This window comes from Vitis vinifera, chromosome 19 (genome assembly GCF_030704535.1).
Source record: "Vitis vinifera cultivar Pinot Noir 40024 chromosome 19, ASM3070453v1".
Lineage (NCBI taxonomy): Eukaryota > Viridiplantae > Streptophyta > Magnoliopsida > Vitales > Vitaceae > Vitis > Vitis vinifera.
In genome coordinates, this window is record NC_081823.1 from 10,622,322 (window position 1) to 10,629,289 (window position 6,968).

At 31.1% G+C, this 6,968-nt stretch overlaps 1 pseudogene; it reads left to right on the forward strand.

Moving 5' to 3' along the window:
• Nucleotides 1–4,638: 4,638 nt before the first annotated feature.
• Nucleotides 4,639–6,293, forward strand: LOC100253146 (uncharacterized; annotated as a pseudogene).
• The last annotated feature ends 675 nt before the right edge of the window (nucleotides 6,294–6,968 follow it).

Here is a 6,968-nt window from a genome sequence, read left to right on the forward strand (position 1 = left end):
TTAATGGGTAGGAGCCTAACAGCTTTGAAGTCATTAAAATATCTTGTCGAACTTTTCCTACTTTTAGCCGGTGGCAGATTTCATGTGCAGTAAGAAAAGTCCTCCAGTCAATACCAACCATTTACAAAGTTGGGTTTTGATGGGATTGCCGTATTGCTTTTCTAATCTTCGAATTGGCCGTGTTTGGACCACTGATTTTTTATATTCCTTATTAGAAATGGAAACCAAAAATCAAAATTCATTCTTTTTCCATCCCATTCCTATTTTTGCATAAAGTGAATTTTTATGCTCCTCACCTACTTTACAAATTGATACATTTTTATGTTTTTCTCCTAGATTTTTTTAATTTTTTTTTTACCTTTTGGAAAAAAAAAAACTAAATTGTGAAATTTTAAAATGAATATTTAAATTATATTTCTCCTTAAAAATGAATAATAACATTTTAAATTTTTTTAATAGAATTATGATATTTAAAATTCACATAAATTTGATATATTTTAAAATAAATAATAAATTATAAGAAATAAATATTAATTTTGTAAATAGTAACATTAATAATAAAATACAAATCATGTATTTAAAAAAAAATTAATGATAATATATAAATAAAAATGATAAAATATGAATATGAATATTAATATTTTAATAAAACCTTCTTGAAAATAAATTTAATTCATTTTTTTAAGATGCATAAATAAAGTAAGTTTTTTTTTTTCATCATGCTTAAACATTTATGTTCAATTGTAATCTACATCCTTTTGGTCTAGCAAATCTCATAATAATTGGCAATTTTTTTTTTAAATTTTAAATAAAAAAAATAGTTAAAAGATCTAATACATTAAGTCTCACTTAATTTGAAGTTTGTTTGGCTATTAAAGATTCAAGTATTAATTAAATCAATTTTTTAATTCTAAATTATTTTTAAAAATTGCTAGATTCATTAATAAATCTAATATATTCAGTCTTGCTTAATTTAAAATTCATTTGTTTAGCAAGAAAATTTGGGGAAGTTAGTAAACTCATTTAAGGAGCTATGGCTATGTACTCAATGGTCAAAATAGTACACATTATAACAATGCATACTACACATTTACTTGTATTTACTTGCACTCCACTTTTAATTATTTTTTCCTTTTTTTTTCTAATTATGCAAATGAACTTTAAATCAAACAAAATTTAACGTCTTAGATTTGTTAAGAAGTATAGTAATTCTTAGAAATATTTTGGAACTCAAAATGGAACAAATTGACATCAGAATTTTTCAAACCAAAATTAGTCTAAAATAACTATATCGGCTTCTTCTCTACATATAATTATATATTTTTCTTAAATAAATAAATGCCCGATTATGAAGACTAACTAATACAACCTAGACTTTGGGGGGTTGATCTAATTTTAAAAATTATAGAGCAAACAACAATTAGCAATGCAATAACAAGAAAAGTAGATAACAAAGAGAAAAAATGAACGCAAATACAATTTTCATATTGGTTAAGCAATTGCCTACATCGAGTGTCTCTTGTTTTTTTTCCCAAGCTTGAGGCTCCACTCCATTCACTAATGCAAGGCTTTCTTTAGCCAAGCCTTTGAATCCTTATACACTTGGATTTAAGGTTCTAGTGGACCTTTACACTACTTTAAATGAATCCTCACACTTAAAATAAATAAATAAAAAATCTTCTCACAATATATAAAGGGAAATTCACTCAATTTCTTGTCTTTCTTAGACATAATGAAACTTAAATATAATTAAAGAAACTAGGATCAAAGGTATACTAACAAAGTTTGCAATATTAAGAGTGCTACTAAGTGGGCATGTGTGATGCACATTGAGCATTCACTATAAATATGTTTTTTTTTTTAAATGATTTTATATTTCAAAAAATAAATTAAGATTTGAGAGCCAATAAATTATCTTCATGTATATTCTTACGGTAGAAGAACAATAGTAGCAAATAAGTCAAATCCCTCATACTAATGCAAGATTGATCTTATCCACTATTTTGAGATAAATTAAGGGCCTTGAATATGAACAACAGTAAGGCAATATAGAGGCCTTGAAACCTTCAAAATCCAAGTAACATATGCAATTAGTGTATGCAAGGAAGTAAGAAGGTTGTTGTCATAACATTATAGAACTAATAAAAAAAAATTGTAAGGAAATGCAACCTAGGAACTAGATTCAATTGATCATCTAATTGAACTTTCACAAATCCTAGAAAAGATGGGTCTCATTTCCAGTTACTTCATAACACTAAACATCTAGTACAAGAAAAATGGGAAACAATGACGCTTTTTACGCGTCAATAAAGGTAAAAGATGACGCTTCTCTAAAGCCTCGTTTTCTCCCCTATCAAGTATGTTTTATCCAACAATGACGCTTTTAGGAAGTGTCATATATGATAAAGGCTATCAATGACACTTAAAATGTGTCATAATTGAATAACATTAACAATGACACTTTTAAGAAACATCGTCTTTGAACATTTTCTAGTGAAATAATTTTTACAAAATTAACGATATTGACACTTTTAGGAGCATCATCTTTAGTATATTTTATCAATGACACTTTCAAAAGCGTCATCTTTGAACATTTAATATTAAAAATAATTTTTATATTTGGTATTAAAATAATGATTTCCTGTATAATTAAATAAAAAGAAAAAAACCAAGCCGCAAAATTAAATTGAATTTTACTAATGAAAATATCTTCAAATATTAATATACAATAATAACGTAATTCAAACCATTAATGTAACTACTTATATGTAAAAATTACAAACAAAATTGTTAATTATATCAAAATATTTCAACAACAATTTCTAATTCTTTCAATAAAAAAACAAACATTAGTGTAACTATTAACATCTATATTCTACAAAAAATATAGTTCAACCTCCAAATGACTTTGTTGATGTAATCTTCATGGGTTTTGAGATCATCTCCTTCAACACAATGATTTTTTTCTTTTGACAAACTAATTGCTTTTGCAACCTATAAACAAATATAAAAAGAATAGAAAACCTCTAAATTATACATTTAACGACCAACAAGTACAATTGAAACCATGTATAACTTTCACAAAAAAATTGAAGGAGAAAAAAAACACTAGAACCAATATAAAGTAAAATATAAAAAAATTTGAGAAAAATAAACATGAATTAAAGAAAAATATATAGTTAAAGCTTATCACTTAAGGATAAAATGTCTTTCATTGATGGACAAAGAAACTTTGTAATAAAATAGTGTTTCATTAGTAAAAACAAAAAAAAAAAAAAAAATTGAAAATAAAGATTCATGGTACCTTAGAACAATAAGAGGATAAATGAAATATGACATAAACAACTAGCCTAAAATAAATGTTCTACAAGCAAAGCAATGAACATAAAAAATTCCAATATACAAAGAAAATACCAAAGGAACACAAGACTAGGTGGGTAATCTCTCTAAAAATTTAAAATTATAAATAAGGGGAAAAAAGATGTAAAAAGTAATTTTCCTCACTATTAATTTTCATACTGTATTTTCTTAAAATTTTCAAATTCAAAAATCATGACAAGTTAGACTTTAGATAGGGTTGTAGACCCTCCATTTTGTCTTCCTAGCACATGTCCCATTAAGTATTTATTCAGTACTTTACAACAATTCCCTAGTGGCCCATTACTACTCGTGTATCCTATCTTTTCTAAACTACCTTAGGGACTTTGGTTGAGAGATTTATCTAACTTCATTGTGACACTTGACAGCCCTAATTTAGATTTTGGCACCCTAGGCCCCTTTAGGTACACTTGGCCTGTTAGGTACCACCTTAGGTCCACTTAGACATTCTTGGCTCATTAGGCACCACTTTAGGTCCATTTAGGTTCACTTAGGTCCACTTAGGCATACTTGGCCTATTAGGCACCAACCCACTTAGGATCACTTGGATAGTTCTTTAAGCTTAGCGCACTAAGGTTTGTCTTCTTGAGTTCTATTTGTTTTAAGTGGGTTCTAGTTTATTTATTTATTTATTTGTTCTTTTATTTTTTAGGAAATTATATGATACTAATGTTATGTTTCTTTATCACATGAAATAACATTTTGGTTGTCTTATGCATGCATATGATTAATTTTTATTTTTTTTAAATTTTTTTAGATTGCATGATTTTGTTTTTATTATTATTATTGCATGATTCTTTGACAAGATGAGGTGTAGTTGCACCATCAAGAAAATGAGAATAGCTTGGTGAGAAATAAAAGAGGAAAGATGGTAGAGGATATCGAGACTAGAAGAGAACGGTGGAGGGGGGGGGGGGGGGGGGAGGGGAGGGAGGCTTTGATGAGGAAAAAGTTTGGTTTTTTTTTAGTATAGGCCACGATCTGTAGCACCAAAATTGAGAAGATGAGGTGCAGCCGCACCATCAAGAAAATGAGGACAACTTGGTGAGAAATGGGATATTGGGTCAACTTTTTGGAGAGACGATTAGCTCGTGATTGGAGAAGGTTTTTGGGAATTTGAGTTACGGATTTTCAAGAGTTGAGAGAATTTGATCTGCGTGTGGAGCATTGCTTTTGTATTTTTTGTGATTGTGTTCAAGTTTGTGTTTAGTGGAATTTGGAATTTGGGGATTGTGATTTTGTTTCCTGGGTTGTTGATCAATGGAGCACAAATTCGGAGGAAAAACCAACCATTTGCGTGGTCAAGCGATGTTTGATTTGAAGAAAGTTGGGAAGAGGACTCTGGAATGGGATATGAATGGATGGAAATGGGATGGGGATATTTTCAGGGCTACTCAGCTGAAATTTGTGTCATTAGATTGTGAGAATGATGGGAAAGGATAGGAAGGAGAAATTTTGATACAACAGGCTGACGATGAAGAAGAAGAAGCATGTGCTTCCGGAGAAGCCTGTGGCTTTAAAGGTGGCAGGATTGGATCAAATTTTGGAGGCGTGCAAATCCAATGGAGTGCAGTTGATGGACGGCACGATGTGGATGCACTACCCTTGGAAGACTAAAATGAAGGAGTTGCTCTCTGATCCATAGCATTTCAAACAACTCAAATCGGTGTAGTCTTGCTTTACATTTTTTGTTGTTTCTGATTTTCATGAGAATAACATTCTTGTTAAGCCAGACCTTGATGCCCTTGGTGTTCTTAATGAAGGCAATCCTGTTTGTTATTGACAATGAATTGCCTAAATCAGTGAGAGCTTTGTTTGGTTCTGTTTTCTCATTTAATTGGAAACATGCAAACTCACTTGCAAAACACCATAAATCTCAAGCAGAAAGCTCTACAATAGTAAAAGCCCTAAACCACCATGATGCTACCATTTCACAGCACCCACTCTTCTGCATCCTTGCCTACATCGCCGTCCTTCCTTCATCTCTGACAACAACAGTTGCAGCCATCATTCTAAGCCACCAACACAATTACCATGCACCACCGCCCTCCAGCTCCACTACCAACCTGTACCATGCATCACAGCTCCTCTGCTAACACTACCACACCCCACTATTACACTGTCATACCACCATATCTATTATTCTCAGATCAGTCGTGCCATAAGCCACCCATCTTCTATCGTTGCTGCTGCACCGACCATGCCCTCATCGTTGCTCATCTCCTAACCCGCCTACGTATAAAGTAGTTTCCGATGAATCCACTGGAAAAATGAGACTCTTCGACTTGCCTTAGAGGGAGAACGTGGGTGTGTTGAAGTTGTGCACGAAGAAATGGAACAAGATAGTTGCAGTGTATGTGAAGAACCCTTCAACTTCATTGACAGCGCTCTATTCTCATGGCAATGCAGCTAATCTTGGTCAGATGTTTAACATCTTCGCCGAACTGAGTCTTCGTATAGGAGTGAATCTCATGGGGTACGATTATTCTGGGTATGGACAATCCTCTAGAAAGCCAAGTGAGCAGGACACATAGGCAGACGTAGAGGCTACTTACAATTGTCTCGAAGACACCTATGGAGTCAAGGAGAAAGACACTATACTGTATGGGCAGTCGGTTGGCAATGGACATACTCTAGAATTAGCCACTTGTTTGCCTTGATTGAGGACTATTATTTTTCACAGTCCAATCCTATCTAGGCTTTGAGTCACGTATCCTGTGAAGTGAACATTTTGGTTTGATATCTACAAGAATATTTATGAAATTCCACCGGTGAATTGCCCTATTCTAGTCATTCACGGAATGGATGATGAAATTTTGGATCGGTCCCATGGTAAACAGTTGTGGGAGCTCTATAAAGAGAAGTATGAACCTTTGTGGCTTAAAGAAGGGGACTCCATTCGGTCGCGAAAGTAGAAAGCACATAGGTCGTATCATTCTTCAACGAGACAAAGCAACATGCATTCTTGAAGGTAAGTTCTTTTTAAAATTTTATTTTAATTTAGTTTTAATTTATTTCGTTAGTTTAGATGTTTTTATAATTAGTTTAATTAATTCTACATGATAAAGTTCTTATTTTTCATTTCGATTTAGTTTAGTGTTGATTTTTCTTCATGATGTGTTTGTGAGTTTCTAATTTTTTGGTTTAATCAATTTTATGTGAAGAAATCATGTTTTTAGTCTACTTTGATCAAATTTAATTCATCTATTTAGTTTAAATACTTTCGTAGTTTTAGATCATTGATAAAATTGATCCTACGTTTGAAAATTCATTCCTTTAGTTTGCTTTCATTCAATTTGGTTCATTTTAATTAGTTTAGGTACTTTTATAATTTTAGTTTATTAATAAAATTAATCTCATGTTTGAAAGTTCACGTTTTTAATTTGCTTTAATTTAATTTGGTTCATTCTATTCAGTTTAGGTATTTTTATAAAATTAGTTTATTAATAAAATTGATTTTATGTTTGAAAATTCATGTTTTTAGTTTGCCCAGATTTAATTTGGTCCAATTTCAATTTGTGTGTTTTTTGGAGTTTTAGGTAATTAGTTTTAACCCATTTTTTAGTTCAAGTGTGTTAGTAATTTTAATT